Source organism: Pteropus vampyrus, unplaced genomic scaffold (genome assembly GCF_000151845.1).
Source record: "Pteropus vampyrus isolate Shadow unplaced genomic scaffold, Pvam_2.0 Scaffold109, whole genome shotgun sequence".
NCBI lineage: Eukaryota > Metazoa > Chordata > Mammalia > Chiroptera > Pteropodidae > Pteropus > Pteropus vampyrus.
In genome coordinates this window covers 2002088-2012235 of record NW_011888890.1, presented here as the reverse complement: position 1 = coordinate 2012235, position 10148 = coordinate 2002088, and the positions used below count along the sequence as shown (strand labels likewise).

General features: G+C 40.6%; 1 long non-coding RNA gene across 2 annotated transcripts in view; it reads left to right on the top strand.

Moving 5' to 3' along the window:
• The first annotated feature begins 89 nt into the window (after positions 1-89).
• The window catches only part of LOC111743209, an 18160-nt gene continuing 8101 nt past the window's right edge, over positions 90-10148 (top strand). For both annotated transcript variants that reach the window (XR_002781601.1, XR_002781600.1), the window contains exon 1: positions 90-474. This is a non-coding gene — a long non-coding RNA (uncharacterized LOC111743209). The remainder of the gene's footprint in view (positions 475-10148) is intronic.

The window sequence follows — 10148 nt, the reverse complement described above, 5'->3', positions numbered from 1 at the left end:
AGTTGCACGTGGCCCACGCTAGCGAGCAGCAGGACTGCGCAAGCCGGAATTCAGACACTACATTTCCCGTCAGGTCGCAGGTCAGGCCCGCCCCTGGGCGCGGCACCGCAAACCTCAGCGCTCAGAGCTAAGCGCATTGTTCTCCTGTTGGGGCGGTGCTGTGAGCAGTTGCGGCTTTTCATCCAGCGCAGCATGTAGCTTTTGGTTCTCGGCTCCCAGTTACGTAGCATCGCTCTCTGCTGGGTGGGGCCGCCTCGCCTCGTCCTTGAGTCTGACTTTTTGCCTTCCCCTCGAACCCCCGCTTCGGAATGCAGAGCTTTTCCTTGACTCCAGAGTTCGTGGGCTGCGTTGTTGTCGCACTGCTCCAGAACCTGAGAGATATGGGGGGCGAGGATTGAGATTTGGCGACACAACCTGCTCTTCAAATAAGGTTCCTTCAGGACCTAGCCAATGGCTTCATGTTCGCGAATATATGTAGGTATACATTACTGCCCACACAAATTTATTAAGCATCTACTGTTTTTCAGACATTATTAACTCCAGTGTCACCCCAACCTTTCTAGGATCCCTATGTTGCTGTTGAAGATGGCGTTAACTAGTAGGATGTAGAAGCAAGATCAGAACTCTATCTAGTTTCAGATTGAGCTTCGTCTATTTTTCAGAGGACTCCAACGGCAGTAGCAGGACTAGAGAACTAATGTGGTGAAATATGGTTCACGTGTCATACACTTCTCCCATTTGAAGTATTCATTCCATGGGTTCTACTATTTTTGTACAGAATTGTGCCATAATGAATTTAAGAACATTTTGACCACTCACAAAAGAAACACTGAGCCTTTTAGCTATTATTCCCAATCTTCTTAACTCCTCCAGCCCTAGCCAACCACTAATTTTCCTGTGTCTATAGATTGACGTATTCTGGACATTTAACGTAAATGGAGTCGTGTGTGATCTTTTTGTGACCACCTTCTTTCAATTAACATAATATTTTCAGTGTTTATCCATATTGTAACATGCATCAGTACTTCATTCCTTTTGATGACTGAATAATATTGCATTATATGGTTATACCATATTTTTGTTATTTTAGATTTTATTACAGATGGTTTTATTTTTCTTTTTTAATATCTTTTATTTGGTAATCACTTAATTCTTTTTTAAAGTAAATTTTTAATTTTTCAATTACAGTTGGCATGCAATATTATATTAGTTTTAGGTGTACAACATAGTGATTAAACATTTATACAACTTAAGAAGTGATCACCCTGGTAATTCTAGTACCATCTGACACCATACATAGTTATTATAATATTATATATTATATTCCTTATGCTATATTTTATATTCCCATGACTATTTTGTAACTACCAATTTGTATCTCTTAATCCCTTCCCCTTTTATACACCCCCAACACTCTTCCCATCTGGCAACCATGAAAATGTTCTCTGTATCTATGAGTTTCTGTCTTGTTTGTTTATTTCGTTGTCTAGATTCCATATGTAAGTGAAATCATATAGCCTTTATCCTTCTCTGACTTACTCCACTCAGCACAATACCTTCTAGGTCCATCCATGTTGTTGCTGATGCAACATTTCATTCTTTTTTTATGGCTGAATAATATTCCATTATATATATGGACCACCTCTTCTTTACCCATTCATCCCTTGATGGACAGCCAGGTTGCCTCCATATCTTGACTTTTGTAGATGATGCTGCAGTGAACACATGGATCCATGTATCCCTTCAAAGTGGTGTTTTGAATTTGTTTTGATAAATACCCAGAGGCGGGATTACTGAGTCCTTCTTTGTTTCTCATTATAGCCTTTGTAAAGTTTGTTTTGTCTGGTATAAGTATTGCTTTTTTTTTTTTTTCCATTTTCATTTTTATGAAATATCTTTTTCTCTCTCCTTACTTTCAGTGTCTTTTGATCTGAAGTGAGTCTCTTGTAAGCAGCATCTGTAAGGGTTTTGTTAGCCGCCTCAACCACCCCGATGTTGTTTGGAACATTGAACAATTTATGTATAAAGTAATTGTTGATAGATATGTAGTCATTGCCATTTTATTATTCATTTTTTTTTTATCTTTTTTTTTTTTCTTCTTAAAGAATTCTCTAACATTTCTTGTAACTGGTTTGGTGGTGATGAACTTTAGTGTGTTTTCTTTTGTTTTTGTCTGGGAAGTTTTTTATCTGTTCTTTGAATGTAATTGATAGCTTTGCTGGGTAATCTTGGTTGTAAGTCCTTCCTTTTCATCACTATGAATATTTTGTGCCAATCCTTTCTAGCCTACAACGTTTCTGTTGAGAAATTGGCTGACAGTCTTATGGGAGTGACTTTGTAGGTAACTAATTGCTTTTCTCTTGCTTCTTTTAAGATTCTCTCTTTGTCTTTCACCTTTGGCATTTTAACGATGAGGTTTGTTTGTGTGGGCCTCTTTGTGTTCATCTTGTTTGGGAATCTGTGCTTCCTGGATTTGTATGTTCATTTGCTTCGCTAGGTTAGATAAGTTTTCTGTCATTATTTCTTCAACTAGGTTTTCAATTCCTTGCTCTCTCCTCTTTCTGGTACCCCTGTGATGTGAATGTTTGTATGATTGATGTTGTCTCAGAGGCCCCTTATACTATCCTCATTTTTTTGGATTCTTTTTTCTTGTTGCTCTTCTGATTGGGTGTTTCCTGCTACCTTACATTCTAAATCGCTGATTCGATCCTCTGCTTCATCTAATCTACTGTGGAGTCCCTGTAATGGATCCTTCATTTCAGTTATTGTATTCTTCACTTGTGACTGGTTCTTTTTTGTTTTTTATCTTCATTTTTATGTTTTCTATCTCTGTTACCATCCTCACTGAGTTCATCTACTCTTCCCCTAAGTTCATTGAACATGGCTATAACCAGTGTTTTGAACTCTGCATCTGGTAGATTGCTTGCCTCCAGCTGCTGCTAGTGCTGGTCTTTTTCTGGAGCTTGTTCAGTTCTTTCATTTGGGACGTTTCTTTGTCTCCCCATGTTAGCTGCCTTCCTGTATTTGTTTCTATGTATTAGGGAGGGCTGCTATGTCTCCCAGTCTTGGTAGAGTGGCCTTACGTAGTAGATGTCCTATGGGGCCCAGTGGTGCAGTCTCCCTGGTTACCCGAGCTGGGTGCTCCAGGTATGTCGTTTGTATGGGTTGTGTGTTCCTTCCTGTTGTAGCTGAGCCTTGGTTGCTGTTTGCACGTCAGTGGGAGGGATTGAGCCTCAGGCTGATTGGTTGTGAGGAATGGCCTGTGAGGGGCAGACCCTATAGAGCAGGGTTCACTTTAGCAGGCTCTGGTGCCTGCCCAGTCTTCCCTTTGGGTGTGTTGTCCTTAGATTTGGCCCTAGTGGTGCTCCAGCTCAGTCCAAAGCTGGCCACCAGGTATGCTGGCCCCAGGGTCTTCTGGGAAAGGCCTTGTCAAAGGCCCAGTTCAGCTACAGCCTGTACCCTGCCAAGGGCCACCTGACTGAGCCACCAAGAAATCTGCAGATGGCCATCACCTGAGCTGAGCTTGAAGATTCCTCAAGAGGCCAAGCCGTGAACTGAGGCCAACTGCTGCTAGTGCTGGTCTTGGGGCTGCTCAGCAAGAGTTATGGGGTACACTGAGGCTAAATGCTGCTTGTTTGGGTTTTTGAATCTTTGAGAAATTTTAGGAAAGTCTGCAGTATTGCCAGGACAGGCTGTTTGTATAGAAAAGCTACTGGAAGCAGTTTGGGTAGGTCTGCAAATTGGGTGGGGTGAGGGCTCAGGGAATCACTTGGGCAGGGCGACCAGTGTTAGTCAGGTTGGTGGATACTCGTATGTGGTGGCCACCTACCTCTGCAGGCTGGTTTGGGGGAGGGCCAATAAAGAGACAGCAGTCATTGCCAGCACTTCTGTCTGGGAGAAAGCTGCTCCTCCAGCCCTTACCCTGAAGCCAGACAATCTAGTTCCTGCTCATATGTCCCTGGAGCCTTTTGAGCTGCTGCCCCAGTACTGAAGCTCCGAGTGATTGAGTTCATCATTAAGTAAGTTCATGTGAGGGCCCTTTAAGAGGGGCAGCTGTGAGTCCAACTGCTCTCCATCTCACTCAGCTACAATCTCTGCTGGTTTTCACAGCCAGAAGTTGTAGGGACTCCTCTCTCCAGTTCTGGAACCCTGGACTGGGGGACTTGGTGTGGGGCTGGGACCACTCACTCCTTAGAGAGTACCTCTACAGCCAAGATATCCCTCCCAATTTTTAACCACCACATGGAGGTGTGGGACCAGCCCATTTCATGTCTCCACCCATCCTACCAGTCTCGACATGGCTGCTTCTCTGTGTCCTTAGTTGTAGAACTTCTTTTCAGCTAGACTTCAGGCAATTCTCATTGATGGTTCTGTAGTTTAGTTGTAATTTTGATGTCATGAAAAGAGGCAAGTAGTGTTTAACTGCTCCACCATCTTGACCAGAAACCTCATTGGATGTACCATATTTTGTTTTTGCATTCATCAAAAGGTTGTTTCCACTTCTTGGCCATTGTGAATAATGCTGCTACGAACATTTCTGTACAATTTCTATGCAGACATATTTTTATTTCTCTTGGATATACCTATATATATCTGTATCTATTTCTATTTCTGTATATCTATGTAGGAGTGAAATTGCTGGGTCACATGGTAACTCTATGTTAAATAATTTGAAGAACTGTCAGACTGTTTTCTAAAGTAGCCGCCCCAGTTTACACTCCTACCAGCATTATATGAGAATTCTGATTTCTCCACCTCCTTTTCAACACTTGTTATTATTTGAGTTTTTCATCATAGCCATCATAGTGGGTGTGAAATGGTATCTTGTGGTTTTGATTTGCATTTCCATGATGACTAATGACACTGAGCAGCTTTTGATGTGCTTATTAACCATTCGTATACCTTCTTTGGAGAAATGTCTATGCAATTCCATTGCCCATTTTAAAAGAAGGTTATATGTCTTTTTATAGAAGCCTCAGTATTAGTACATTGTTGTAAGAGACATCTGTTGTTTTTGTTTGCCTAACATTCTGTTTCTTAGAATTTACTTTCCTTATTCCTTTTGATCCTCCTGGGGCTGCCAATCATAGAATCCTTCCTACTCTGGCCACAGTAATTGGCTCAAAGATGAACAAGTGACTCGACTAGAGCCAATCAGAATCCTCCTCTGGAATTTTATTTATAAGCTAAGAAACTCTCCCTTCCTTATAAGGACCTAACGATGTTGGCCAGTGGAAATGTTGGAAGAAAGCCATGAGTTTAAATAATCAAAGGCAGAAGATGGAAAAAGAGAGAAGTCACGTGCCTTGGAACTATGTAGGCCATTATTATTATTATTATTATTATTATTATTATTATTATTATTATTATATCTTCAGCTAGTTTGAGTTGTAATCTCACAACCTAAAGACTAATGGTCTTCCCCAGGCCTGTAACTTGGTCCAAATCTCTCAACAGAGGGAGCTCTCACTCCAGAGAATGAAGCTACACTTCAGGTGGGAAGAACTCTTAACATGTATCTGGAGATTTAGTAGCATTGGCTTCAGGAATGGAGACCACAGTGGTTCCTGAGCAGTAGTGGGTAAGTGCAGGACCAGAATGAGCATGTCAAGGGAACGTGGCTCGTCGTCACTGTGAGGTGTGGCATTGGGTAGCAGCACCTTGAGAGATGAGGATTGTAGATATTAATAGAAAAATAAAGATTCATGCTGAGTACCAGCCACAATCATAACATAGCACTCATTGGAGTTTTATCATCAGCAGTCATTCTTTAGAATAAGGTTGAAGGGGTCCAGAATAGCCGGTACAGTATACCAATTATTTTGAACTGAAGGCATTTGAAAATAAGTTTCTTTTCCCCCCAGAACTCTCTTATCTACCTAAAAGCTGAGCTTCTCAATAGAACTCAGTTGTCATAAATCCCTTTTCTGAAACCAGGAAAGATTGACCAGAAGTGGACCCTACACCCAAATAGACATTGTCATAAAACTCTTCTCTGTTCTCCTAAGGGCCCATTTATCTTTCCCAAAAGTGCCCTTTCTTCCCCGCCCCTGTTAAGAAGTCACTTGTTTTCCTGTAACTGCCCTTCTTCCCTGCCCCATTTTCTATTAAGATGTTATATAAGCCCCAATTCTAACCACCTCGTCGAGTCACATTTTTCTGTGAACTCTCCCATACGTTGTACATATGTGAATAAAACTTTGTCTTTTCTCTTACTTTTCTATTTTTTGTCAGTTTAGTTCACAGGCCCGCAATGACTGAACCTAAGGGGATAGAGGAACAGGTTTTCCTCCCCAGCAAAGCCTTGGCAAAGGTGGTTTCTGGCCCTATGGCAAACTTGGCAGAAGATGAGAATATTGCTAGATGTGGCACTATGATTAAACAACAATGGAAAGTAGGTAGATCCCAAGGTCCCAATATAGTCATAGGTTCTATGATTCTGGGTGAGCTTTGTTCAATTCTTGAGGGAGAAAAAACCTAAGGTTTCCCAGTTGTAGATATTGGAACCAACCACTGGGTTGAAGTGGTGACACAGGTTTACAGTAGGGATTCTTAATAGTAACACAAACCAAGATTATGAAGTGTTATCTGACTATTGGTTTTCCAATTCTGCTCATCAAAGAAAAGACTACGAATTAGGGAGCAGGAATAGAGAGACATGTACTCTTAAAGTTTGCCTCTGTGCATTCATTTTATCACCTGAGATGCTTAATGGGTTCAGCAGGTGATAAAAACTGGCTTGCTGGTGGGAACTGTGGCAAACTGGGGAGTACCAGCCTCTGTCTACAAAGCTATAATGGCTGCCATGCAGGAATGCATGCTTTGTCTATCTGAGACTCCAAAATTTCTGAAGTCAGACATTTAATTTTTTTAATGTGAAATCTCTTGATCTTAAATGTGGGCAATTAATTTTGTTAAATTATTTAGTTTAAGGAGACCATAGACTGAGGCAGCTTTAATTCTATGGCAGCCTACATAAACAACCCAAAATCTAAACCTGTAAATGCCTGAAAATTACATAATGAAAGTGCTAAGGATAACCAATCACAAACAGCCAACTAGGCTTAAGCTATAGCCAATCAATAATTTCCTTGCTTTGCTGCCACTTTTTCTCTATAAAGTTTTCTTTCCAGCTCTGTTCAGTGGAGTGCTCCAACACTTCTGTTTTATCGCTGCCCAAATGGAATCAATTTTTACTCAAATACTTAAAAATTTTTAATATGCCTTAGTTTATCTTTTAACAGTTTGTATGAAAACAGTATTCGGTCCAAACGCAACACATAGGCACCAGGCATGTGGCCCACCAGTTTGTGGTCTCTGATCTGTTGTATCTCTAAAATCTATCCAGCTCCCAAATTATGTAATTCCACATGTGAACTTCTTTCACTTTGTTTTCTAAAGTAATTCTACCACTACCCTTAGGTCTCCTCTCTCAGAATTAGACAACAGAGAACACAAAAGTAGTAGAAAGGAGAACATGGAAGATGCAACACCCAGGGGAGACCCTCAGTGGAGCAAAGCCCTGGGGCTGAAGCCAACACAACACAGTGATACATCTTAGAAAGAGAAGAGTTTGCTGGGATAGGGGTGAGAATTATGTGTGATGATAATAAAAATCCTGAAGATTCATATACTTGAATAGCAGTATTTCCAAAAATGACTAATTCAGAACATTAAATGCTAGTATACCCAAATCACTTTTCAACTGTGAGCTTGGTCAGAATGGGCTCTTCATATTGAGTGGCGTCTTCATTCTTCTGATCACCTTTTTTTTGACTCTGTTGGTTCTTTCTTGTTGAGTAGCAATTCCCATTGTGGGACACCATTTAGGGACATTTTTGCCTTGATGTGTTGCCATTTTGTTTGGGAAAAATCTGGGATAATCAAAGAGAGACACGGGGGAGCAGACAGACTTACCTCCTTTTTGTCCACTCTCTGCTTTGACCTTTGGGAAACACATATACAATCTATATGCCAATGTCTATATCTAATCTATCATCTATCCATTCATCCATCCATATATCCATCTGTCTATCAAGGATTCTTTTCATTGAGAGTTATTTGTATTTCAAAGCTCTGATGAACTTTATCTGAAAAAAAATTTGTTTCTAAATTAAAAAAAAAAGAACACCTCTTTTGTAATCCAACCATCACCTCAACTGAGAATAAATCTTCATTAATGAATTGCCAAAGCTGTTGCTGGAGAGCTTGGAGCTCCAATGTGACCAGGTTCTTTATGCCATGAGAAAGGATTCGAGGACAAGATGAACAGCAAGCAGGAAAGTACAAGGTTTATTAAAGTGAAAGTACACACTCAAGAGGTGAGTGCGGGCGAACTAGGAAGAGAATGAGAGAGAGTCTCACACGAGGATGTCTTGATTCTGGACTTTTGTTCTTTTGAGGGCAGAGCCTGGAAACGTGTTACTGATGTAGACTTGCTGTCTCCTCCTAGTAGGCCGGGAGCTTGGTTTCCTGGTCTTTCTTCCTTATACTGTGTTTCTGGACCTGTAATGGCATCAGGAACCACAGCATTTGCAATGTGGATAAGATTATAATGATATAGTTAGCCAAAGGTCATGTGTTAGCCAAAGATGGTGTCTAAGCTGGAAAATTCTGGTTTTGGCTTATCTCCCTTATTTGGGGCTAAAACGGGGAGGTGTGAAGAAAGGAAAAAATATTCTGAGCCATATCCTGTAGGGGGAGGAAGTATCCCTGGGCTATCTATCCTGTTTCAAAGCTATACTCTTTTTGACGATATTCTAAGCCAATTGATTATTTCAGTGGTTTACAGTTGACCCACAATTAGCAGGGGAGCATACCTCAACTCTAAATTTAAGCGTCAATCACAATGTGCTTGATCTTTCTTTCCTTTGGTCTCTGTAGGGCAGACATTCCCACCTGGTTCAAAGAAAGACCCTGCAGGAACTAAAATGAAACAGCTGCTGCCACAGCCAACTCTCTTTGGTATTTCTAGTGAGATGGGGGCAAATGCCTAAGTCTCACCCACCGTTTAGACATTGCGAGGCTTTAGGAAAATAAGAACTAGCCAGGTCTTCTCAGCAAAAAGTTTGAGGACTCCTCTTTGAAGATACAAGAAGGAGAAAATCTTTTGCTTGGTGTTGTTCCTGCATTCTCTGCTTTAAGGGATTGCTTGTTCAGGTGGAGAATTGCTTTTCTGAACAGAGGACCACATAGGGGTTTCTCTCCGCCTAAGAAAGGAGTAGAGAAGAACGGAAAGGGAATTGTGTGAACAGGAAAGAGCCGGAGTGCTCTTAGTCCTAAAGGCAGTTGGCAGAATAATTATAACCATTTAGTGAGAAGTAAAATTTATAACCATTCAGAGGGCTGACATTAATTATAAGTCATTTTAACAACTGAGGTGGAAAACCTGAATCTGGTGTCCTCTTCCATTTTTCAAGGCTGAATAACTATTAATTGTTCTATATTTGCATAATGACTTTCTTTTCTCTAAATTGCCCCCAACTAATTGCTTTGGGAAATCTCTACTGTTCTTTGTTCTCGGGCCATCACCATTTCAGTTCCACTGATATGTAAAAATTAGGTGATAGTTTTTTTCAAGGACAATGCCAAATTTACTGTAAGGTGTTTTAAATCTTGGATTAGCAAAGAGTGAGAAAGTCAGCTACAGGAAATAAATAATCAGAAAAAATATCAAAAAACATTCTGGCCCCTTTTGGTTTTGGGGACTGTGGACTTGGAGAGATGTGGGAGAAGCTGTTATTTTTCTGGAGGGAGGCTTGGACCAGGACATTGTGTGACTCCCATGAGATGAGGCTGGCATCCAGCAAACATTCTTTTATCTACTTAAGTTATCCTAGTACCTCTGTGAGAGAAATTCCCTGAAGTAAGTGAAATAGATCCTGGAAATGCTATAAAATGATTGAAGGCTAGAAGCTGTGGTATCAGATAATGAAATACTCATATATAAGATTTTACCCTCATCTCAAAAGATAAGCATTTTCCCACTGTAGAGTTAGTAAGTCACTAAGCACAGCTCATACTCAAGAGGGGAGACTCCATCTCCTAGAGTGAGGAGTAACATAAATTATTTGGAATTCTATGAGGGAGATCTGTCTCTTTTCTATTTATTTAAATATTCAATCTTTTATTTATATCAGTGTGAAGTC